Below are 26,856 nucleotides of genomic sequence, written 5' to 3' on the forward strand. Positions count from 1 at the left end.
CACAGCACAGGGCACAGGATTGTGTCCAGAGGGGTCTGGAATATCCCCAGTGAGGAGACTCCACACCCTCTCTGTTCAATCTCTTCAGTCCTCAGTCACTGCCCAGGACAGAAGTTCTGCCTCCTGCCCAGGTGGAACCTCCTGGCCTCAGTCCCTGCCCGTTCCTCTGGTGCCATTGCTGGGCCCTGGAGCAGAGCCTGGGCCCTGCTCGGAGCCCTCCCTGCACACAGGGACACCCAGGGCTGAGGGCCCCTCTCAGTTGGGGCTCCTCTCCAGGCTGGACAGCCCCAGCTCCCTCAGCCATTCCCTGCCAGAGATGCTCTAGGCCCTGAATGATCTCTACAGCCTCCACTGACCCCAATCCAGGAGCTCCATGTCCCTGCTGTGCTGAGGAGCCCAGGACTGGACACTGCTCTGCAGATGAGTCACACATGGTAAAGCAGAGTTAATCTCATGTTCTTTCTAACAGTGAAGTGGGAAACAAGTGCAAAAGACTGCCTTGCTCCTCTTTATTCAGCCTATGTCATGCTAGCAGACCTCTGTATCTGATTTCAAATCTACCATGTTTACCTAATTTTCACATACTTTGTACCACTTATTATCACTCGTGTGCTTTGCTATGTTCCCTTTGCTTTCCAGTACTAATGCCATACTCTCACAAAGAAAATGCACATCTCCAATGAGTGTGCGAGTAAACACTAAGTGCAAACTTAATAGGATCACTAAAATCAATGTTTTCTGGCAGAAAACATTCTCAAGAGGATAGAGACCACACTACCTGTGGCCCAGCACACCTTGTTCTTGTAGTATACAGTCCTGGTGGAGAAATATTAGTAGAACTTTCATGTTTATACTAAAACAATAGAAGGTATGTTCCCCTGCTAACAATACACCAGCTATTTATTTGCATTAAAGAAGTTATGTAATCAATGAAGAAACAATCCAAAAAACCCCAAAACTAAAAAACCTCAAAAACAACAAAAAAATCACAAACAAAAAAACCACCCACAAACAAAAAAAGAGTTCTACAGCTGCAGGCTTACAACTTATGAATAGGAGGACAGCAAAAAGAGAAAATTGATACATTTTATCCTAAGACTGCACTCAGATCAGAATTTGCGCTTTAAAGGAATGAAGGTAAATTTCCATAAAGTATGAAAAATGTGGCATTTTAAAAAGCTAAGGCAATGAAATATGACCTTTTCATCATGGAATTAATTATCCTTACTGTATTTTCCCAGCCTTCATCTTCCTAAACTTTCAAAGCAATTATCAAATAGATTCAATACCTCTATTAGTGCAAGTGGAACTTTCTTGTTTGCTAAGATTTTTGCACAGCACTGTAAAGAGTAAAAACCCATCTACTTATGGGACACTCCAGTGAGAATCTGCAAATGATTTAAAAGAAGCTGCTGCTAGCAATTACGAGCACTTTAGATAAAAAGCATCTTTGACAGGATATTTTGGGCATTACAATTTGCATGTAAAGAACATAAGGTTGCACACAGCAGGTAGGATTTTTGAAGTCTAAAAGACAGAAAAAAAAAGAAAAAATAAGAGCAAGGAAGTGCCTATTTTATTTTATAAATGAGTCAGTAGTACTAGGTGATATTTTTACAGAGCTGCATGAAGCAAAGCACCAAATGCTGCCAATGCTACTCTAGAGTGATAATATAGTCAACACACTGAAAATTATATGTTTAGAGTAAAAATCCATATGAGGAGTTGCATACATTTCACAAAACCAAATGCTACTGTCTTAATTAATTCCAACAATCAGATGTAATAAATTTAGCTTACTCTTCTTACCCAGGAGACAAAGTACAAGTTTCCTGCTCTGTATCTAGGAACGCTATGAGACCTACTTCTAGAATTCCATTTGTTATTTAAGGGGTCACAGTCACAATCACATTAGTCACGCTCAGTGTAGGTGTATGCAGAAACTAAAGAGCTACTCTCTTTGAAAGCATCCTGTCATTTAATGAAAGACTGTGACTGTTTTAACATTTTGAACACGTGAACCTCAGATCAGAAACAAGTTCCTATGAAGGGCTCCAGATCACCTCACTTCATCTCTCAGAACAAGACTTACCTAAGCTGCGAAGGAAATTAAATGTTAGTGACAAGTAGAGAAACTGGGTTTTGACAAACAAAGATTATGTCACTTCAGAAGGCAAGAACTTCCCCATCTTCAAGGCTGCAATCTATGGTCAGCAATGGAATCTCTGGCATTGCATATTATTTTTTCTTTTTTTTAATGTGCTTATCTAATTTTTAACGTTAAATACCAACAGCTAGATGTGCCAACCTACAACCTTTAAGACTGGAAGTTTAAAATCATATTGAATGTCAAGAGCAAACCAACCTGTCCTCCTGCTGACACCAGCATCCTGGGCTGGGGGAATTCTGACCTTCCAGAAATGTGACAAATGTGTTCAGTATTAATGCAACTTCAGCCTGCTGATGATTCGCCAGCAGAGGGGTGACTATTAAAACACAAATATTCATTACATGAAAACCCATGCTGCTGTAAATGTAGCACTGACAGGCAAAAGTTTCCAAGAGGAACCTGTGAATTAATACACACATCCCCTGTGCAAGTGGAATAGTATGAGGAACTAATGCCTCTGTAGGCTGTGATTGACTTGCTGTCAGATGACAGTTAAGTTTTGTATATGCGGTTGGTTCAACAGCATTACTATGTTGGCAGAGTCCAGAGATCTCATCTTTAAAATATGGGTGGGGTGTCATCACATCATCTTGGAAGCACACAGTTCCACTTTCTCCCTGATCTGCTTGCTGGGAATTCTTTGTGGACAAGTTTATCAGCTTCAAGCAATGCCTTGAAAAGTCAGTTCTTGAAAAACCCGCACCCAGCCAAAGCAATAGGCTTTCCCCTTGGTGGAAAATTCAGTGCTCCCAATGGCAGAAACACAATCTCAGCTATGTATGGGCCAATACAAACATCCAGCAGAAAAAAGTGCCGGGCTGAAACACCTGAGGCCACATTTATGAAACATTCCAGTACCAGGAACTGATACTTCTCCACAAATCAGCTGATTTGGACCCCATAGCAAACAGCACAATTGCCAGATTTGAGACAGGTGGCTGTAAGGCACTGATTTTAGAGTGAATACAGACAGCTTTAGAACACGGTGGAGATGAGTGCCATTCTACTCTTAGTCAAAGAGATTAATACACAGCTAGTAGTCTGCCTGACACTACATAGGAATGAGGGGTCAGGAGTAGGCCAAAGCAAAGGTGAAGGGATACACCTCCGGCAGGAAACGAGGCTTTGTGGTCACAGCCTGAGCTCTCTCAGCTTAGTGAAGTGGCAGCAGAACTAGGTGAAGGAACAAACCAAAATGCCTGGGAAAGGACACAGGAAATGGGAAATGAGAAAATATTAACTGAGAAATGAATCAAGGATCCAACACTTCCTATCAAATCACTGTGTTGTTTAGAGTACCCTGAAACCTTAAATTCAAGTACAGCAGAAATCCACTGGCTGCTTTGAGGATGCACAGGCCAAGGCAATACCCACTGAACATAAATGTAAGAATAAAGAAAAATTAAAATCATAGCTAGACACTGTTATGGCAAATGTTACTGGTTATCTGCAGAACCACAAAGTTTTTCCACTGAACTGGCAGATCTGAGTACTGCCTCTAGGTGCAAGATTCGATGGTTATTTTGCTACACACAACAGAGCATGGCATAAACACCCTGGTACCTCCTGGGCTCCTTGCCTTCTCATCTCTGCAAGTGCCATCAACTTTATTTCAGATTCAAAGAAAGGCACAAAGAAATGCAGAGGGGATCACTGACATTTTGTTACATACTAGAAATGTACTGCTCTGGAGTGTCTAATGAAGATAGCAGCAATGAGGGCCCCAAGGAAGTGTCATTCAATGTCTGTAATATTTTGACCTGGGATTTCACTTCTTCCTGCAACAGGGCTCCACAGGGAAGTAGAAGCAGAATCACATCAAAGCATAATGTACATTACTGGAGAAAGGATCACAGGGGATGTAAAGAGCTAGGCTGAGAAGTTCCAGCTGCTCTCACAGGAATAAAGGAAGAATCTACTGCACACACTGTAAGGCTACCAGAGCTCCAAGGCTGCATAAACAGATCTTTTATCACAAAATCAAGCAGGTTGTTTCTTTGCAGTCTGCAGGGTGGTAACCAAAGCAGCAAGGATGCAGTTATACAAGGTGAGGGTTAACTAAGGGTGTAATTCTGTCTGTCACATTCAATTTAGAAATGTGAATACATTTCATACGAGTCTGGATGTCTTACAAATGGCCTGGAGAGCAATAGCCTTAGGCTCTTCAAAAATTTTTTGTCCAACAAAGGAGTTGAGTCCTTTACAGCAATGACATTTACTTCAACAGCCAAAGGCAATCTAGAAGCAGTTCTGGACTGTGATGTTCTCCTTGACTTAAAGCCAGAAACAATGAATAAGCTGATGTGAGTATTTGCAATAGTTTTGCTAAGGGCTCCTTCTGGAACAAAATTTCACCCTCAAAATTGTCCTTAAAATTAGGTTGAAACAGTCATGCCATGCATTTCAGACCAACAGATATCAAAAATAAAAGAGCTCTGTGAGCATGCACTGCATCAGAAAGTGCTTTAGGTCAGGGAGGCAACTCCTTTTATCTCTCTCCCCCCCACACTCTCCCTCACAAGAGAGAACTTCTGAAACTCCTCCATTATATACCCACAGCTCAAGCATGGGACTGGAGAAGAAACCTATCCATTTCTGTCCTTACAGAGAAAGATTTTTAAAACTAATGCCCAATAACACCACATGTTAGTCAATAAGTAGAAACAAGATGGCAAAAGCAGATGGTTTTGAAAGGATTTGCAGCAGACCCTGGCTCTACCATCTCAGAAGCTCCACAGGGTACTGGCAGAAGTGGTTCCTTTCCTTTTCTTTTTCCAGAAAACAAGCAGCTGATCTTGCTGGCTGCCACAAAGGCAGGAAAGGACAGGCAAAATTCACTCCTGCTCTTCATCCTACCTCCAAACTGCTTTTGCCTCTCCGCAGAAGCTCAGCTAAACACAAGCCACTGCTCTAGGCCAAGCAGCCGGGTGCCCACCTGACAAGAGACACAAATTCACCCCCGTGTTTACTGGTCCCAGCCAGGACCAGAGTGGGCAGAGCTCCTGGGTTTGGCAGTCACTCACCACAGACCATGACCATTTTGCTTCTGACCACGCCAGACGATGGTACCTAAGAGAGCACGCTCCAGTGCTGAACCCCCGCCCACAGACTAGAGCCCTGCTTAAAGCACCAGCACCTGTTTCTGAAGGCCCTAGTGATGAAGAAGGCATCTTAGATGCTGCAGCCCCACACAGCCAGAGAAATGGTGAATGACTTCATGTCACAGAGTGATATGGCAATGGGAGCAAACCTCATGGAAGCACAGCTATTCACATTACACCTCAAAAGAGAAAAAGTAGGCAAAAAACCATTATTTCATGTGTAAATAATAGCAGTGACAGAAAAATATATTTCCACTGAGCGTCATGTGTTTGGCCAAAGCAATGTTGCTACAGGTGCAACCTTCTCCAAGTTACTGCTATTTATGCTCAGGGAACAAGAACCCGCTAAAGACAAAGAGACAGCACGAGTGTCATGGTGTCATTTTGGGCACACTGCCTCAGCTGGAGCACAGCACCAGCTCCAGTCAACTGTAACTCTCCTCTGAGCTCTCACCGCTAAACACCTTATCACACCTAAAATCATGACTCAGACCATTTCTTATTCTGCCAATGAATCATTACATGGTGCCACCTCTGGCTACTATCAAAACCGCCCGTAACCATCTCAGCCATTAACTCCAGATTACACTCATTCCAAAGAACATTTTAGAACACTGCTCGGCTCTATTAATGCCCACATATTTTGTGAGTAAATAAAGAATCTCCCTTTTAGCATTTACTAAAGTCTAGGATAGGAACTACACTCCTGAAAGGCCTGGTACATTTCCTACACAGCATATCCATTTTTCAGATTTTCCTCAGAAAGAGGAGTTATTGGCTCAACATCAACATATTCTTGGTTTACATTTCTTAAAACAATACAACTGCATAGCTTTGTAAAAACCTTTTTCTTGTTGTTCATCTATCCCACTGTTTACAAAATTGCAGTCAATTAACATTTCCATTCTGAAGGAATATTCTAGAGAGGGCTGTAACACAATAGTGCAATTATATTCAGCAGCCCCAAAATAAGAAAAGGCCTTTTTGAACCATCTACAGCAAAATAAATCCCCCTTCTTTATAATAAATCAGGGAACCTTTCTTTCCTTCAAACAATTACGTTTATGGCTTCTTTCAGGAATGTAAAACAGAAAACAAACAAACGAACCAAAAAAAGAAGCTGTCAGTCCAGCCAATCCCAATTTTATACAGCACTGCAGAACATCACTGAAAACTGAGTCTGCTACAAAGGTAAACACAAGCCATTCAAAACTGGAATCAAAACTTTGTATTTGTTTACAGAGAGCACCCCACGGTAAAATTGCTTCTTACCTCTGGACACAATAAAACATGGATCTGGGCTTGGACAAAGGCATGGCCAAAAGATGGCTTTAGAAATTATATTGTAAGCATCCAGGTTTGTGACCAGTCTTGCCATTCTTGAATGCATCAGTCAGTCACCAAGTTTTATATTTTTTCTGTTAACCCCACAAGAGAACCACCTGCTACTCAAAGCAGATATGGAAGATGGATATTGGTACAGAGGGTTAAAAATTAATTGAAGTATGAGGAAAACCTATTATAATTATATTTTATGGGCACAGTTGCACCACAATTACATTGTGGAAGGAGAAAAATCAATTGGGAAGGAGAAAACTTTGGAGTCAAACACAACAGCATATTTTTGAGGCACAAGATACCTCTTCCTGTGAGCATGAGTGGAAGAACAGAACCCCATGCGATTTCCAACCACTTGAGAATCCCTAAGCAGGGGTACACACAAAGAGAAACAGATTCAAGCAACTCCTGCAAAACACAGCTAATATTAGCTTAGAACAGAACACAATTATAACTGCATTACAGGTATTTTTGCCAAACCTTCAATACGCCTCATGCTTTAACAACAAATATAGTCACAGATTTGAGGGAGAAAGGGTTTCCAGTTTTTAGTAATTATCCACAGAACATTAATTACAAACCTACTATTATTATTTCACTATGTAAAGATCTAGTTTGCTGTAATTTTAACACTACACGTCACTCAAAGACAGCTAAAGAAAGCCTTAAAGCACTATGAAAATAAGAATTTTTAAAAAATACAAAAAATACCACAGACAAAACATCTGCCTCAGTTGGCATTAAAAATGGGAAACATAGGCTTACCATTCAAAAACAGAATGGAAAAGAACTGTAATAAAAGAAAAAGCATCTGCTGTAGTCTTATCTTGAAGGACATAGTTTCCTCTTTGACTCTGGTCATCAGACCCTTGAAGGGTATGTCTACACAAGTGACTGGAGACAGGTACGCACCTCTCCTCCCTCTCCAGACTGGCCAGATTGGAGTCAAATTAAATCCGGAGGCCACGCAGAAGCATCAGTACAGCACCAAGCAAGCTCGTGATGGCGAATATCCCCTGCTGCAAGGAGCAGCATGCTCTTCCCCCAAGTGCACAATCTCCACTGATTTCTCACAGTGTTTTAGTCAGGCATTGAGTCACACCCAGGAACTCATCCAACTCAAAACCAGGCCAAGAGCAACAATAAGAGCAGATCTGCATTTGGCCAGAAGTAATAGTCCCATCCCAAGCAGGAGGTCATGAATGAGTAGCCAGAGGTGAGGCAGGCAGGCAGACCCCCTGGTCAGGCAGGAGCCCACATTTAGGGAGCAATGTTTTGGGGAGTTGCCAGCGCAGCTCCACACAGGCCAGGTGAAGAGCTCCCAAACGAGGACTGCCTTTGTGAAATAGCTGCCTGAGCCAGGGAAGTCAACGACTTTCAGTTTATCCTTATTTCCAGACACATCTGGTGATGTCTGACTCTTTCCATGACCCACTGCTAATAATTTAGATAATTTTAATCTCGCTGGATAGTGTTCAAACTTTCATTTCTTAAGCCTCCTTTGTGGATTCAACCCTTAGGGAAACAATGCTATAATTTTTCTTAGTGATAATGCAAAATAATTAAAGGACTACAAAAAATTATTATAGGACAATGCTAATACTATCCCCTGCAGCTGTTATTCCCGATATTTTCTTCCAAACATAGCAAAACCAAAAAACATATCTTCAGAACTAGGAGCTTTCTATGTGAAATGTAGTGGGGGGGGGGGGGGGGAAGCTTTTTTCCAATGACAGTCTAATTATGCAGGCTGCTCCTCTGGAGCAAGGATCTACACTCTGCCACAAGACTCAAAATCATCAGTATCCAGAAGATTTGAAGATTTCTGAAGGCAATGACCACCTGTTTGTGTTCTCCACTGCACCTTGCAGCCAAATGACAGTTTCTGTGCCTTTGGTCAAACTGCCAACAGTCCCTGACACAATCCTTCTGCCCTGTCATCATCCATGTTTCTCTCCCTGCCAGCCCTCCCACATCTTCCCAAGTCACGCACTTCCCCAAGATTCAGGTTTGTCAGACCTGAACTGACTTTGGGGAAGCCACAAGAAGCTTATCAGTCAAAGCTGCTTCCTGTAACAAAGCCACAAATCTTGTGCTTCTGTTAACAGGCCATTTCCTATTACTTTCCTAATAGCTGATCTCTAGATATATTTTTCTCAGCTTTGGGTTCTATTTACTCAGTCTTTTCTCAAATGGTCTTCAAGATGTTTTAAAACTACATTTCCCCACCACTAATTTAAACAAGCCTTGACAGGAATTAAACTTGAATCCTGAATTGGAAGAACTGAAGATTTGCAGCTTCGTTACAATATCAGATCCATCCTCAAACATACTCCAAATATAGTAAAAGGCTGGCCTAAATCTGCTATTCCTTCATGTTTAATTCAGATACCTTTGAGTGAATGCATCCCCACTCCCCTCAATTTTCTCATCCCCAGTTCTCATCACCCATGTACTGAAATTTATGGTGACTTTAACTTCGAAAAACACCCCAAAACACAAAGGAAATGTTTTAAAACACTATAGTTATGCGGAAACTAGTTGTCAGAACAACACAATAGATCTAGAGGTTAAAGCACTACATTGCAACAGGCATTTTACAACTTCACTAAAGCAACTATCAATTTTTAAACTATGTAGTTCCTTCCAAGAGAAGACGAGTTCCTAACTCAGTAATAAACAGAACTTGGATTTTTCTAGTCAAGAACATTACAGCTAAGCAGGAAACTATGATGCTTTTGATACAGCAGTGCAAATCAAAATAAACTCCAGTAGCAGATCTCCGTGCCATCAGCTTCTTAACAAGTGGGGATGAAAACTCCCAGAATGTCAGCATGCACAGAAAGTTACACTCTAAACTAACAAGCCAAAACAATGCGAGCTTTGGTATTAAAAGTTTCTGAAAGGCCTTGCATTTTGTTATGTTTCTGGGATCATCTAATAGTTCAACCGTACACTTGTTTTAATACAAATTCAAGTGAACCAGGATTAGAGCTGATATGGATTTTGGAACACATTTTTCTAGCCTAAAAATGACCTTCAGAGATAGCAAACTTTCAGTCTAAATAAAGATGCAAAACTAGCCTTTTGACTGAATTTATAGTGCAATATTTCTGGATGAACTCCCATTTAGTTTAACTAGTTCCCCCCCAACAAGATAATGGTCTGTCATTAGTTATTTGTTTCTCTAGCTATGCCCTTAAAAGGCTCCAAGGCAAACACGAAAAAACAAATTGTTCTGAGTAACATTACTGTAAAGGACTGTATAAGACAAGACAAGGTCACATATCTCTAGTTCCCAGAGAACCGAAGATATCCTCACAGGATCCTGTACCAAAATTTATGTTTGTGGTGCCCTGCGGGAAGGGGGCAGCAGGGATATCCAGTCATTTCCCAATCAAGAGACAGAAAATATCACTAAGGCTCTGAGTAAGGCTCTTTCCTCATGAGTAAAACTCCATCGCTATCTAACACCACACTTCTATTGAAAAAGAAAAGCCAGAAACAACGTATGGGCCTAAGAGCAGGAAAACAAAAAGGCAACCCTCCCCCAAAAATTAGATTTAATCTTTCTTTATTTTGAACCGTATGGCACTGACGATTTCTCCTCACCGGCAGCCAACCCTGCGGCGAGGCAGGGCGGGAGCCGTTCGCCACATCCTCTCCTCATTCACAGAGTCTCACCCCGGCATCAACTCACGAAGGAAGAACCGAAGCACCAGCGGGCTGGGCCCGCCGTCGTCCCCGGGGTACCGCCCAGTGCCAGGGGCTCGACCCCGCCGCTCCCGGCTCCCCAGCCGCGGTACCTGCCCGGCACGACCGCGCCGGAGCCTCCCGGCCCCGCGGCAGCCGCTGCAGCCGGCCCGGCCACGCCGCCTCCCGGGCATCCTCCCTCTCCAGCGTCGCCTCCTCCTCTCCCTCGCCCCCACACCATCTTCTACCTTCTTGGGTGTTCTGGGTTTTTTTTCTTTTCTTCCCTCCGCCATGCCCCAGCGGGTTGTTACCTTAATTGCCGCTTTTCCGTCCCTGTTTCCAATTCCTGTTTCCAAATCGCTGCCCCCCACCTTCCCTAGCACGCAGGCAACTCCCGGCAAAGAAGAGGCGGAGGAAAAGAGAAAAATCAATCAAGCAAGAAAGAAAAAAAAAAAAAAACAACCAAAAAACAATGAAACAAAAAAAAAAAAAAGGCAAAAATCCACCAAAAAAAAAAAAAAAACAACAACAAAAGCAAATAAAACCCACCCAAATAAAATTAACAAACCTCTCGTGGCGCTCCGGGTGTGACAGTATGTATCCGGCCGGGGGAGGGAAGCAGGCAGGAGCAGCGCCTGCCCCGCTGCGCCGAGCCGGACCGGGGGAGGATGCGCGCCCGCCCAGGGTGCGGACTGGGGCCGGCTGGCTCAGTGCCGTGGGCCCTGCACCAGAAGCCGCCACGCACCGCCAGGGCAGGAGAGCGGGCCCCCCCCCGGCAGCGCGTGGCTCCGCGTGTGCCCGTGAACACCCGCCTCAGGCCGCCCCTTCCTCCACGGCCGCTGCCGGCGTCGCCCCTCAGCTGTGGGGCACAGGCGTGTTCGGCGGCCCGGCCGCTCCCCGCCGCGGCCGTGCCGCAGGGGGTGCGGACTGCCGCGCCAACCCTGCAGGAACCAGCAAGGCAGACGAGAAAAAGCTCCCTCTCTCCCTTCCCTTCCTCCCGAAGGGCTCACCTCCTTACCGTGCTGCCGGGGCTCCTCCGCCGCGTCCGGGCTCGCTGGGGCCGGAGCGAGTGGCGGCGGTGGCGGCTGCTCCTCGGCGCCTCCCAGAGCCCCTTCCCCACCCTCGTCCTTCCCCGCTCCGCCTGCGCCGGCGTGAGCCGGCGGCCGGGAATGCGGGAAGCGTGGTCGGGCTGCGCTGGAGCCCCGCAGGGATCCAGGCGAGGGTGGGGGAGCCCCAAAAGCTCCTAAATCCGTGGTGAAGGGGCAGGGCGAGTGGTCCCTCGGGCGCCCTCCAAGGTTATTACACCTCCTTACCCTCTTCAGCTTACAGCAGAATTTACGGCTGCGATTAAAATGGTCAGGAAGAATGCACAGAAACAGAGTTATAAAATAGGCATATTAAGTTAATTACGCAAATTGTCCTATAAGCGTTAGGGAAAAAACGAGATTTGCAGCATACCTATTCAGCCTAGAATACCTGCTTTTAACACCAATATTCATTTTTTCTCTTTGGCAATAGAAGGTACAACCTCTGATCTTTTCAACTCAGCATCAGAATCAGCAAGATGAGACATTTTTATAGTCTCTTATTGCACTTGCAGCATGTATGAGCATTAATTAATTTTACAAGGTTGTGTTTATTTCATTATTTTCTGCCATTTATTAGTACTGGGAAAAGGCCAGCCCAGGAGAGATTGGGTAAGCTGTTCACTGACGAGTGAACCGGTATGAGAGCTATCAGCAGAACACCCCACACAAAGGGATTAAGTATTGCACCCACAACTTCAGCTCCCCCACTTCTAGCTCCTTGCTTGGGGAGTTTATAGGCTACAGGTGCCTGCCACTTCCACATGAGACCTACCAGTGCCTGTTGGCACATCTGGGCACAATCTAAGGCTAGCTTTGGAATCTCCAAAGCTTCATTTCACCTCATTCTGCCAGGTGTCCTTACAGTACATGTGCCAGTCACCTTCATGTGACACAGGACATAGGGCTCTAAGACCCAGGCAGACCACCACAAAAATCCAACCAGGACACAAGGTCTGTGTCACCTTCTCTCTACATTAGAGCTATGGATTGGAGTAGGGTCATACAGAGCTGAGCAGGTGATTCATCCCACAGAAATGGGTGGGAGGTAGAGAACTTTGCCTTCATCATTCATACAGATGGAAGAAAACCTGCCTTCTCCAATAACCAGGTGCTGTCCCAAAGGTCTGGAGCACTCAACGGGAGAGTGGAAGCTCTGTTTTAATCTAATTTTTTGCATTTACAGGGAAAAACAACCTACAGCTTCTTTTACAGTTTGACTTGGTGATCTTAAAGATCTTTTCCAATCTCAGTGATTCTGTGATTCCAGCAAAGGAGTTTCAGATTTCATTCACTGGAAGTGTAGCAGGAGGAAACTTGCAAGAAAAGAAACCACAGGAAGTGGTTCTACCGGAGGAGGCCCCAGCTGTCTGCAGAAAGTGACTGATAGTTGCTGGGATGTTTCCAAGTAAAGAGAGTTTTGGTTGCCTGCATCACAGGCATATTCTTTAACATAAACATCTGCCTTGACAGGCTGGCCAGGCCTCTGTCAAGATTAAAAAGGCCATACCTGAACTGATGATGACTGACACCAAAATGATGAAAAAGTAGACAAAGACGTCACTTAAAAGAATAGTCAGTGAGGGATGGCTTTTTCAAGGACCGTGATCTTGCACTTTGAAAACTAACCGGAAGAAAAGTTTTTGGGAAGCTCAAATGAGACAGAACTATTGTAATTATTATCTTTCAGCACACCAAATAGAGAGCTTGATAAGCAATAGTTCCTTCAGAAGCTCTTCCAAGAGACATTGTATAGGAGATATACAAATCTGCAAACTTAGTGAAATTTCTTTGGGAAATTTCCAAAAAGCAGGCAGGCTAGAAGACCAGTTCCCAACTAAGAACCAATTAGGACATTAAACTGCTAGCGTGTCAGAATCCGTTCATGACAGCTTCCCAGAAATCTCTAGGGGAAAAAAATTGCTGAGAGCATAATGCAATTGAGGAAATGAAGAAACAACAGGGAATTGCGCCAACCTGAAAAGGCTGCCCTTTGAACCCAGGAAATGAAGGTAGCAATGAAGCTCTCAAATGTGTCAAGGGCTAGGGAGAATGTGGAGGCTTCAGCTTGAGAAGCAATAATAATCTGTCTGAAGTTTTGTGGGAGTCTGTAGGAAAAAACTGTTACATGCTTTTTTGGAATGAGATGGACAAGGATGAACTGCATGAGAAAAGCACCGAGTCAAAACATCTGCAGTTTCCGCTAAAGAGGACTGCAAGTGGTTTCATACACTGGGAAATATGCTACAGATCCTCAAAACTCACTCTGGAGCATCTATTTTTTGTTGTTGTTTTTTATTTCATTTAATTAAAAGATAAGCTTTCCTAAGCTCCTTCCCAGATGTCAGTTTCTCTTTGAATTCTTGCTAATGCAAGCAATTCAATCTTGGTGAGGCACTCTGAACAAAGCAATCATTTATCCATTAAGCATCCAGAGGGGAAAAGAAATATAACAGAAAACATGCAAAAGTAATTAACCTTGGCTTTTCCCCCAAAAATTTATACCTGTATCTTTACAAAGTAGCAGCTTGACCTATGAGATTTTATCTTTCTTTGAGGCTGATTAAAAAAAAAAGTCAAATGTAATAACTATTAAGTTTATTCTATGCAGAAAATCATGTCTCTATTAAGATGATTTTTACCTACCACTCACTCCTACTCATGGCTGCCCAGCTTCAACAATCTGAGCAGTTGAATTGAAATCTTTTCTACATAATGCTTGTTCAGCAACAAAATGTTAAAGAGACACCTGTTACCTCTATGGCTCCCAATACCCACTTCTTATATTTCTGATTTAGCAAGTCGGCTTGCCCTTTAACCTTTTCTCCAATGTGGTTGTCCTCTGGATTTGGAAAGGGTATATCTTCTGCAGTTCTTAGATGCCCCAGACTAAATGATTCCATTATTTTATAATACGGACCAAGTGAAGGAAACTGAGACATAATGGAAGATGTTGATGATTTTTGAACCATCTGTTAGACAAATACTAAAATTCTGATTAATGGAGTAACATACACTGAAGAGTCATAAAAGAGTCAAACTCCAAACAGAATATTAATTGCCACATATTACAAACATGTTTTAAAAAATCATTTTGCTACTGATAAATATTTGTTTTTCCTTGTGAGAGGGAGGGAATTAAGTAGTGTTGCATTTATTTTCTTAATACAAGGAATTCGCATTTCACCATTTAACTTTTTTTCCAATGATGTGTTAGCCTTCAGCCAAGGTACAGGTGAAGATTAGGGACTCTGAGAAGAAAATTTAAAAATTAAGCCTAGAATTAATGCAATTAATATTTAAAAGTAAGAAGATGTAATTAACAGATCTTGTCATCTGTCAGCCTGATCAAGTTGTATCAAACGTGGTGTTTATGATGAAGGAAAATCATAGCTATTCATGGAAAGCTGCCAAAGAGTCTTTGGGCAGGTTGATTTCTTAAATAACAGTAATTTAACCCACTTACAGCTTCCTCATGTGAACCTAATACCTGAGGAGAAAGAGAAGGTGGCAAGTTGTTGAGTGCAAATAAAAAAAAAAAAAGACAAATGTTGATTTTTTAAAAAAAGGATCCCAGTAGTGCAAGTGTGCACAGAAGGGGTCGGGCTCTGCTCCCAGGGAACAAGAGACAGGCAAGAGGAAACAGCCTCAAGTTGCACCAGGGGAGGTTTAGATTGGATAATAGGGAAAATTTCCTCACTGACATGGGTATTGAGCATTGGCACAGGCTGCCCAGGGCTGTGGTGGAGTCACCCTCCCTGAAGTGTTAAAAAAAATGTAGATGTGGCACTTGAGGACATGCATTAGTGGTGGACTTCGCAGTGCTGGACTAAGGGTTGGACTTGATTTTTACAGATCATCAAGTTTCCAACCAAAACAATTCCAAAATTCTGTGATTTGAAATTCATTGCCTCTTTTCACCAATTATGTCATAACACTGTGTACTGAGTAACCAGAAGTGGAATGTCATAGTGCTGCAAGTAATTAGTTAAATATCTTATGTTTTCAGGTCAAATTATGCCTAAACATAATTTGTGCACTTAACAGTCTGTGCATGTCTGAAGTGCCTCACATCTCAGAATGCCAAGCCACTCTGCATAAAGTGATTGATGCCAGACACAAATAGGCTTCTTGTCACACAAGCCTTAATCTTGCTTCTTTTAACAATAGATCTCACAATGCTTGTACTGTAATCTTTCAACTTTTTAATGGGAATCGAAAGGTAGATTGGTTGTTTCCTAATTGGCTGATCTCTAAACCTGTAAATCTACACCTGTGAGCAGTTTTCTGCTATGGCAATTTTTTTTGTTCTTTTGATCCAAACAGTTCAATCTGGAAATCAGAACAGACATGTGAGCTGACAACATCCCAGTATTTCCTGCGTTTAAGAAATGAAACTGAGCTTCCAAAACCTTACTTAAGTCAGGGCAAAACCCAGTTCTGGGGTATGCAATTAGAAGACTTTTTCATTTGTATTGGATTTTCCCATCCTGGAATACAATTGGAGAAATAGTACCATGAGAGGATACCAAGTAGTATTTTGCAGGAAGTCAGAAATGCACACTACGTCTTATGAAGGCACTCAACTTTTTAGTATGAGACCATGCTATCCATTATTCCCTACTGACATCATGATATTCCAGATATTCCTCAAGAATAGTGGAGAAAATGCACACACCTTGGCAACTCCTCTAAAGAAAGCACAAAATCAGTTGATTGATAAAATTACTACAGAATATTGTATCATCATAATAATAATCTAAAATATTCAGGTTGTTATTTTTACATCTCATTTGGTAGTATTAACTTTTTACAAGTGCAGATGTTTTGTCTTTTTTGCAGTTGGATAGCACAGGCTCTTCCTTTAGGTATTTTCAATTCCTTACTGACATTTCTTTCTGATACTATCCTTGCTATAAACTGTCTTTGCATGAGTAGGGAGTTTCAGCATTTCAGCAAGAGATTCACAGTGTGACAGAGTCTTAGCAGACTGTTAGAAGCAGACTTAAACACCAAATGGCTTGTAAATATTATCAATTAATTATTAAATTTTAGGCTTCAAAACACTTAGAACAAATGACTGCGCCATGATTTACTGTACAGGAGTTCACCTATCCCTGGCCACTGCCCACCTTCTAGGCTGTGTGATTGCAGCAAGCTTTGAAAGATTTTTTTTCTCAGTTTTTTTTTACAACTTGTGCAATGTAAGAAAAGACTGAAGTGAAATTGAGGCAGGAACAATGAGAGAAAAAGAGAATCAAGAGAGAAAACAACATGGAAAATAACCTTAAGCTATAATACTGTAAAGTTAGAAGTCAACTCAGCAAGAATTAGGATGATCCTGTTTAAATAGTACAGGGCAATAGTTTCCCAATGGATCATCAGCTGCACAGCAAGCAGCCCAATATTTGTGTGCATAGGGCTGGTAGGCTTTTAGGAAAGGCAGGACCTGGGGGGTAGCCTTCTCAAGAAGATTTATAGAATTCCTTTGCCTCTGAAGACCTCTGTTCCCAGCATTTGCTCAATCTAATTCATCAGGAAGAAAGACAGGAACGTGTTTGAGCAGATCACCATCCTTCTGTTAAAAAGTAATCTAAATGAGTGAAAAAAATATGTGTATTTTATGAAAGCTGCACTTCCCAACATCCTCAGGCTGTGTGGAGAACTTAACAAAACAGAACCCTGTAATAGCAAATGATTCAGCCTAAGGAATCAAATTTTCAGGCAGTCTAAATTGCCCCGATGAGCTTCCTTCAAGCATTATTTCCACTGAAGGAAGATATTCAGATCACAGTAAACATAGCTGAACTAAGGTAGCCATAGTTTAATAAAAAGGAACCTTAAATTACTAATTATGCAGGAGAGCAGAAATGAGTTGTCAGAAAAAATCAGGATCAAAGGTTTTTCAGTTTTCATTTTTTCAGAATTCTAAAGAACCCTCAGCTATTTTAGCTATTCCTCTTTCAAAGGGCTGTGATTGGGAACTGGCAAAAATAAAAATGAGGGCCACAACAAAAAGAAGACACCAAATGCAACTGAGACAAAGATCAGAGAGCTCAAGAACCTGTGGTAATCTGGGCAGTTGGACTAAGATGTTAAAAGATGACTGGATGGTTTTGTTTTGTTCTTTCAACTACCATGTAATAGCAAGACTGTTTAAAAAAGAATATATTTATAAAAACATTTAAACACACACACAACCTTCTGAGCACAAAGAAATAATAGCTAGATATTTATTTCTCATAGGTGACCCAGGATCTATTTTCTTTTAGTCTGGTAGGAATGTTTTTATCATATCAACAGATCAATATTTTGCCTTCAGAAAATCTCACTGATAGCTTACAGTGATAGTCCATTTCAAACAGGCTGCTGAATTCTCTTCTATGCTGCTGTATTTAGTTACTACAGCATGGCATGATCTGGGGTAGCCAATACTGCATTTATAAACAACAACAATTTATTGAAGTATGAGATTATATTATTCATTTCCATCTCAGGCCATGTGCACACATGAAGTAACAGAGCACTGAGCCCAAAATACCTCAGAAGGTCATGTGTGTGTGTATGTGAGTGTATGTGTGTGTGTGTCTGTCTGTATTTTCAGCAATTCCATTGTCTGCTAAATCCTTCCACCTCTTCAGCTTCCAGTGATGTGATCAGATCAGTGATGAGCTTTGTTGCTTAAGCCTTCGTTTTGACTACCCTGTGTTGAAATATTATGCCAACAAAAGCTGATAGGATGGCACATCCAGTCCAACCTTATGGGCAGTACAGCAAAGTACTTCCATAAAGCCATTTCATAAGGCAAGAAGAGAGAAATGCATCAGCCTCCTCTATGCATAAATACTCTCTTAGCAAGTGCTTTTTGGGCAGTCAGGATGTTTCACTCTTCCAGTGGAAACAACTTCACTGATAATTGTGGTGATTGTCAGGCTCTACAATTTTTACTCTGCAGGCATGGCTCTCAGAAGGTTTCTGAGTAGGTAAGTCTGGATTGAGTTTTAGCTCTTAAAAATGTAAAAGAAAAATAAATTCAAAGAATGTCGCAGACATCTTTTCACTAAAAATCCTTTCTTGAGATTTTTTTCCTTCTGAGAAGCTAACGCCTCAGAAACAAAATGTAAACAATGGTTATCTGCTGTTGTGGAATGCATCAGGTGGATTTTTGATTGGGCCATCTTGAATGTTTACAATTAATGGCCAGCCACAGACCAGATAGCTTGGACTCTCTGTCCGAGCCACAGATCTTTGTTATTCATTCTTTTCTATTCTTAGCTAGTCTTCTGAGGAAACCTTTCCTTCTATTTCTTTTTAGTATAGTTATAATGTAATATATATATAATAAAATAATAAATCAAGCCTTCTGAACATGGAGTCAACATTCTCGTCTCTCCCCTCATCCAAGAACCCCTGTGGACACTGTCACAAAAGAAAAATAAAACAAAAAGGAACTCCAAGGTGCTTGTGTGATTTTGTGATTGGTCACTTTGTGTGTGATTTTGAGAATGCTCATTTTTCTCACATGAGAAATATTTGTTCATGTGAAAAAGAAAGAAAGCTTGAGATAATGGTAAATTTGCTTTTCTAACATTATAAAGAAGGGCAGAAGGAGGAAATCAACTTTTAGAAATTACAAATAACAAGTATAGAAAGCAATGAAACCAACAAAGCCATTCTCTACTGACTTCACTACTCATGTGGTTAAAAAATTATAAAGAAAAAATATATTTGAAATTAAACTTCAAGAAGATTTGTTGTTGTTTCTTGCTCTTTTTGAGTTTAGAAGTCCTTATATAATGTATTCTAGACAGCAGAGGCAATTTCAGCAATCTGGGCTTTTTCGAGGATTGCTTTTCCTGCTTCTGAATTAACTCAAGTAAAAAGATCAGATTTCATAGCAAAGATGAATATATGTCCAAATTTTGGGAAGAGTGACAGTGCTGGAGCTGAATTATTCCATCATGTCCAAGAGGATACTTGGAGGGGAAAAAAAATCACCAAAACCTCCAGGAACCACTGTTTGTGTATGGAGTAGGAAAGGCGAAGGCTTAGTTTAATTAAAAGATTTAATGGGGGGAGAGGTTGAAGAGATCCACAGAAGATGTTAGGCAGCATCAGGGATGCCTGGTGGATTTCTGGATTATCTGACATGGACAGAGCGTCCCATGTCTATCCACTTGTTTTTCAAACGACACCTAAGCTAAGCTTAGCAATACATGGTTTAGAAACTGCCCCCCTTGAAACCTGTAATGCAGGAAGCTAAGTGCTCTCCTTGCTGAAGTTATGAGATCTGATGTAAAAGGGAGATTTTGTTTATCATCCAGCTGTGAAAGAAGCTGGAGAAAACAATTCCTTCCCCCTTTCCCTTCAGATGGACAATGCATTGCCTGATTCAGCCTCCCTGTTTGGAGCAGTTTGGATCTGAATGCAGCAAGGCTGAAGAAAAGCAAAATGGGTGTTGAGCAACCTTACAGGTGTCACTAAATCCCTTCTTGTAGCTGCAGGCTCTGAGTCTTCAGGACAAGTGCAAATGTCTGACATTTATTGGACTGGCAAAATTGTTTAAAAAGCATTGTTTGAATGTTCATCAATGTTAGGCAGAAGAGAAGGGAAGGGAAGGAAAATCCTTATGGAGGCAGGATGACAGGTTTCCACCTTAAGGGGGGGGAGATTTACTTGGCAGCAGGAGCCTCTCTTTTCCTGAACTCCTTGCAATCCTCATCCATACCAGTCATCTGGCTTTGAAACCTCCAGTCATCATTACTCACTCTATTTCTAGCATGACATTTTCTTCAGCAGAATTTCATATGGCTTCTCTGGCATGTTATTGTTTCTTTTATGAATGTTAGTAAGATTTTCTTTAAGGGAATGGGGAAAAATAAAAAAAAAATTTAAAAAAAATGGACAAATTGAACTCCTGAGAAAAACAGAAATGAATAAAACAAACAAAAATCAATAAATAAAAACAGCTCTAGGTTTTAAAAAAATTTCTTCATCATTCTTTACTAAAAGATTATCCTAGCAGCTTGAAATGTTAATATGGAGGAGTAGAGAATTAGTATCATGCTGACAATTGAAGACATGGGTAACAGAGAGAGGTTGTTAAGATGCTTAGTATGAAATTTGTCTTCATTCATACTATTTCCAAGATTGAATTTCCATGCAAAAAACAATCCCACTGCTAAATACTTGCTATTATAATTGTGTTCTGGTTTGAAAGCAAAACCAGTGAGAGACTCCAAGTCAGAAATACAATTTATTAGAAAAAAGGAAAAGAAAACCAAAATACATGCAATAATACAAAAGAAAAAGCTCTGACAAAGTCAGAATGCAACCTGACACCCTGTTGGTCAAGGTGTTGGTAGGTAGCAGTCCAGTTGAATTGGTGACTGCAGTCCTTCTGGAATGGAAGATGTGGTTCTGTTGGAGCAGTGATCCTGTAGAAAAGGGTGCATTCTTTCTCTGAAGATCCAGTAGAAAAGACAGCTGTTCCTCTGGGAATCCAGTGAAAAGACTTCTTGTTCTGTCCCAAATCCCAGATTATATCTAGGTGGGGGTGCTTAGCTCCTCCCCCCTAGGTGGAGCATCTCACAATGGGTTGATACCATTCTATGAAACATGTGGTGGGTCCATTAAACAGAAATGGCTCCTGGAGGGAGTTATCTCCGAGTCATGGAAAGGCATTGATGGGCCTATGAACAGGAGATAAGGAAAAAATTATGCCCCTCCTGGTTTCAATAGCTCTTGAGGATAGGAATAGAATACATCTTTACATTGTAACCTAGGACCCATTTCTTCAGTAAAACTGTGAAAGTTCAGGGGACATATGTGGAATATTGCAATCCAGGGAGGAAAGGAAGAAAAATATAACATAATGCTCCTGGGGTTTTTGAGGAAAAAGAAAGAGCACTCTTGTTGCAGAAATGATCTGTTTGTCGGGGATGAGCCATTTGTCAGGTGCAGGGAAAACTCGGGGCTCAATATGAGACATCAGCAAGTTCCGTTTATTGAAGAGAGCATCAGACACTTATACAGCAAGTAATAAGCTCATGAATATTCTGTAATTTACACCACAACATCACAACCACAACATCAGCTCTTCCCCATTCCTTAGGGGTTACATCTCTCTTTTCTCATGTCTCTTTCACTATTTGTTATCATACTACAACTAGGCCCAAGGACACGCTATCTTGCAGGTGCAGGACTTGGAATTAGCCACGGCCTTGTACTTTTCCAATCTCTAGTCAGCTAAAATCCCAACACACTCTTGCCACAACTTTAAACTGCATTGAAAATATATGCTGTCTATTAATCACTGCAAAGTCCCACGACATTTGAAAAAAAGATCTAAAACTTTCTGCATAAATGAGCATTATTCATTGCTGTACAGAATATCAAAAATGCATGTACACAACACTGACTTGTAATTGTGCATCAGGTGGTGCAGCATTAACTCTGTTTAATAAGGATTCTGCCAGAATCAGTTCCCTGGGGGAGATTTACCTCTCAAGCCTTCTGCTCTTTCCAATGCAGCACCTCTGATAGGGGATGGGGCATTTCTTTCTCAGGTGATGTGCTGCCAGTGTTTGGTACTGCAAAGTGACACTGACTTCATGCTGTGATGAAAATATACTCTTGGGGTTTTTGTGCTGACATAATGAACTGCTCCTAATATATATTGTCTTACTATTACCCAAAGCTTTGATCATTCTTGAGCACAGAAGAACCTTTTACATAGTGAATGATGAGGCAAAGTACCCAGTTGTTTATTTTTGACTGTTGAACATTAACTATGATCTCTTCACTTTGTTTTATTCAAGCCTCAGCTTCTCCCCATAGAAAATGAATATATTAAAATCTGTCAGCCTCATAAATATGGCAGGAGGATGAATCAATCTGCTTTTACAGGAATCCTGAGAGACTAGGAATTTTTGTAGCTGTTTATTTCCAGAAATTTTTTCTTCTTCATCTGCCTACCATTTTTCAAATACGTTGCTCTAGCTTTCCAGAAACATTTTTTTTAAGCTACAGATCATTTAAAGCAGAGGAAAGTTCTAAAAATACTCTCAATGTGTGAATATAGTCACTCAAATTTGTATTCTGAGTTGTATTCACTAAAGCCACAGCACTTCAGGAATGATGTAAAAATAAACATGAAGACTTGCAGACATTTTTCTAACATGCACTTTTTCTGACATATAAAAACTGCAAGCCTTTACCACTGTATTAGCTAAAACTGTACACCTGGGCACAGTTTGAAATATGAGGATGCAAAGGTCCGTTGGATCAAGGTCCACATTCTTTTTGAAAACAGATGTTGCTATAAATAAGTAAGACTCCTTCGATCTTGTAAGAAGCAAGTCTGTGCATATATCTGACCAAGCAGATTTTCAGCTTTTTGCAAAAAGTGTGAAAGATCTTGTTTATATAAGTCTTTCTGAAATTCCAAGGAATTTGCCCAGGAGACAGTATATCTTTGTGGACATGCACATCCCAGCAGGGCCCCAAGGAAAGATAGGTAAAAACTGTCTTATTACTTCAGTGGAAATATTAACAAAAGCTAGATCTTGAACATGACTTTTAGAACTAGGACTTTGAAATCTCTGCCTAGTGGTAGATTTGGCAGCTTGAAAAAGGAGACAGCTTATAAAAACTGCTTCAAACTCATTATTAAATTTATCGAGGAAAAATACGTCAATCAATTAAAAAAATTTTTGAAAAGAGGCATGAAAAACCATCATTGGCCACAAGATGCCCAAATATCTTGATAACAGGCCTCAAATAAAGAAGCTTTTGAAATCTTGCTGTGAGTTCAAGGGAAGCAGAGCAAATTAAACATACCACTTGAGGGATGATGTTTGGCCATACATTTTGGCAACTTCCAGCTACCACAAACTGCATCACATTTTCAGAGCCTAACTTATTACTTTGGACTGGGGTATCTTTTGCCCTTGGAGCCCCATTATTCTGGATTCTCTAAGAAGGACACTTTCCTTCTCTAGATTAATATTTGAATGGCTTTTTCCCTAATTATTTTGCTTGTTGCTGTGAGTTAGATTGCCTGGAAGCAAAATTTTTGTGACTCAATCATTTGTATATTCTAAACAGAGATGAAGAGAGGGGAAGGAAGTAGCATGAATAAAATATGAAAATAAAATGCATTGCTTTGTCTGATCTGCTTTAAATGCCAGATTAATGTCTGCTTGATTTAGTTTTGGGATTTTTTTTCCCTTGTTCATCTAACAAATGGTTTCATAGCACTGTGTTGAACACAGTTTAATTTTGCCACTAAAGTCCTGGATCCCTATAGGGGTTATTAGTACTACGACATGAGCTCTAAAAGCTCAATAACTTGAACACAAATCTTTTTAAAGAGAAAAGATTTCATGCGCATCGCTCCTGAATTAATTTAACTCTAAACCACCTTCTCTAAATTGGAATATGGTTCCTATTCATTTCTTGAGCTATTGTGTTTAAATAAAAGCCTCCTCATGGTCCCTTTAGTTTTACTACCTGTACTTTAACCACTGGGCCAAGGAACACAAAGACTTGGAAGTCATGATGCCTGCTCTCTGTACCCAGCTCTGTTATTCTCCTAGCACTCCCAGCTGTTTCAATTTCCTCAGTAGAGAGGGAGGAGGTGATAAAATTTTCAGATACTTAGAGCAATTTAAACCAACGCTGCAGCTGTTATTAAATTCTAAAAGGTTGGCTTGTACCTTATCTCTTATCATAATAAATTCCAGTGCAGGAACATTTTCCAAATGATAAAGTTATTAGAAATTAGTTATCTAATTCTAAAGTTATTAGAAATTAGTTATCTAATTATCTAATTAGTTATACTAATAAGTTATTAGTATATTAGTTATCTTCTTTTAGAAAAAAGCCAGAAGAGATCCCATCTTGTCAGCTTCTTTTGCCCAGAGAAGCTGCGGCTGCCCCATCCTTGCAAGTGTCCAAAGCCAGGCTGGATGGGGTTTGGAGCAGCCTGGGATAGTGGAAGGTGTCCCTGCCCATGGCAGGGGGTGAAACAAGATGAGCTTTAAGGTCTCTTTCAATAGAATATGGTTTTATTATATAATTTAGCTATAAAATAAAATAGAGCCTGCTGCGGAAATTCATTAGTGGAACTGATTGAAATTTGCATTTCTATTTTTTGGGTTAAGTTTTGAAATTTGTTTGTTGTCTTTTTTTAAATGACAAATGAAAATCAGTTTGTGGAATCAGTTTTCCTTTGGTTTTGTTTAGCAGAGCTCAGAAAGTGTCATTGAAGAAAATTGCTTTGGGGAATTCATAATTTTTAAATTGCACTTTAAAATATGAAGTGTCAACCAGAACACGGCATTAGAAAGAAAAAGTATTATTTAGTAATTTTTCACTACTAACAATAACAACATTAGAGTAATAGTGCTGCTAGTAGTCTACTTTATTATGAAATAAAACATTTGAAGGTTTTTAAAGTATTATGGACACTAGTCTCTTAATGAGAACTGAGATTTCTTAAGTAAATTTGACTGGGTGTTACTTATATTATTACAGCATAAATGTTCAGGTGTTTGAGGGGAGGCTATTTCACCTGGTACAAATTAGCTACTGTATCTATTAATCTTGTGAAGAAAAGTTATTTTTTAGTATTGCAAGAAGACACTGAAATCATGCAATACATCATGAAATTACAAATTGTGCAAAAATTAAAACCCCATGCATAATCACGAAAGCTATTTGTAGATAACTGTTGAATAAACACTTTTTATCTGATTTTCCCAATCCTCTTGAACCACTCTGATCATTCATCCCTTTCACTCCTTGATTAGAGAGTTTCTTTAGCTGGGGTGCGTGGCATTGTCACCAGGATTCACACATGAGATTGTCAGATGTGCCTAAATAGAAAAGCAGTAAAACAAGTTGGAGTCCTGGCCTTCATCTACAGCCACCTGATCTGATCTCCAAATTTCCCTTCAGCCACTCCTGATGCCTCTTAACACACACTGACTTTGTAAGAAAATACATTTGTCATTTACAGAACACTGAGGGAACAGCAAGGTCACCTTTACTACACATATTTCAGAGAGAGTTCAGAGGTGCTTAAAATGTGTTGTAAAAAAATGACGAGTAAAGGGAACAGCTCATGCAAGTGTTTGTGGTGTTCTGTGTCTGATCTGAGTAAGGCCAGATGAAAGAGAACAAACAAATGAGAAAAACAGAGTAGGATAACCCTCACCTCTGCCAGTATTGATTAGATGAATAAGAATTTGCACTGAGATAATTTGTAAGCATGTTGTTCATTCTCAGGAACGGAGAAGGATGCGGGTCATATGGGGGTTGTGTGTGTGTATTAAATTTCTGTGAAGTGCACATTGTGATTGGAGTGAATGATTAGGACAGTAATTAATACAGCTAAGCTTCCTCCTCCAACGGGCAGTTTCAGCCAGAGCAAACCTGTCTTCACAGAGCCCTTCTGCAGTCCCTGAAAAGAGGGAGGTTCATCCAGGGTCTGATACAGCATATCCCTTCAGTCCTAAAAGGCACACAGGGACAACTTTTCCATTTTTCCTCAACCATAAAGCAATAATCTTATCCTGTATTCCACGGGTACCTCTAAGTGCGCTGCAAGGTGTACCTCAGAGCAGCAAACCTTTTCACAGTGTATTTGAATTCAGCTTACAGAGTTTTTCACCTGCAGTAAGAGATTGTTAAGGACTGCAACAAAAAGAAATTGACAATCACTGCTCTGGATGCAGCCTAATAAGATTGTCCGTGAGGATCTAAAGTTAGATGCTGTGGAAAAGCCTTATATGCTGTTTTCCATTTTCAAAGCTGTGCAAATGTGAGATTTAATCCACTGAATAAGCTCTGTGAAAACTTAGATCTTCCTGCAGCATTGCACTGCGTGGTCTGACACACTTACATAGCAGTTCTAGGATGCACCCAATTACCTATGCCTTGCTCTGTACTCTGATTTCAGTTTATTGCCTACATTGCTTTGGCACATTTTGTCCTTTTATTTTTCCTCTCAAAAGGATTCTTTGCTGCCCTCTACTTGTCACAGTCAATTACAGCAGCACAAAATGCTATCGAAGCAGAATAGTAACATCCAACCCTCACTTGAATAAGGTGTAAAGAAACTATACGAGTATTACCCTGTGTTTTTTTTCTTTTCTTGAACATCTTTTAATGACAGTCAAATTCTTTCAGCAGAACACTGAGGTGACGATACTGCTGCTGCATAGTTCATCAAAAGTGGTTTTGGGAAGTGCTGGAGCAGAGCACAGCTCCTTTGAAATCTATGAAAATTTATAGTGACATTGTGCAGTTGAGTTTGGGGAGATTTATTTTCCATTTTGCTTTGTTGTGTAGACAAGGGATTCACCGGTGAACTGCTTTCTTCATCCCAAGGCCCTGAAGGTGAATCCAGGAAATGCTAATGAGAGATGAACAGGGTGTAACAACTCCCTGACTCTGGTTAACG

General features: G+C 40.8%; 1 protein-coding gene across 3 annotated transcripts in view; it reads right to left on the reverse strand.

Moving 5' to 3' along the window:
- LOC128940531 (fatty acyl-CoA reductase 1-like) overlaps positions 1–11,546 on the reverse strand; it is a 128,919-nt gene extending 117,373 nt beyond the window's left edge. Inside the window, exon 1 of one of the 3 annotated variants that reach the window (XM_054282005.1) lies at positions 11,321–11,546. The gene's annotated coding sequence lies outside the window, so the exon portion shown is untranslated. Of the gene's footprint in view, positions 1–10,870; positions 10,993–11,312 lie in introns of those variants that run through there. The other 2 variants (XM_054282006.1, XM_054282007.1) reach the window with 2 other exon arrangements.
- Positions 11,547–26,856: the final 15,310 nt, after the last annotated feature.

This window comes from Melozone crissalis, unplaced genomic scaffold (assembly GCF_028551555.1).
Source record: "Melozone crissalis strain CALT ecotype California unplaced genomic scaffold, PUWL_Pcris_2 ptg000033l_1, whole genome shotgun sequence".
Classification (NCBI taxonomy): Eukaryota; Metazoa; Chordata; class Aves; order Passeriformes; family Passerellidae; genus Melozone; species Melozone crissalis.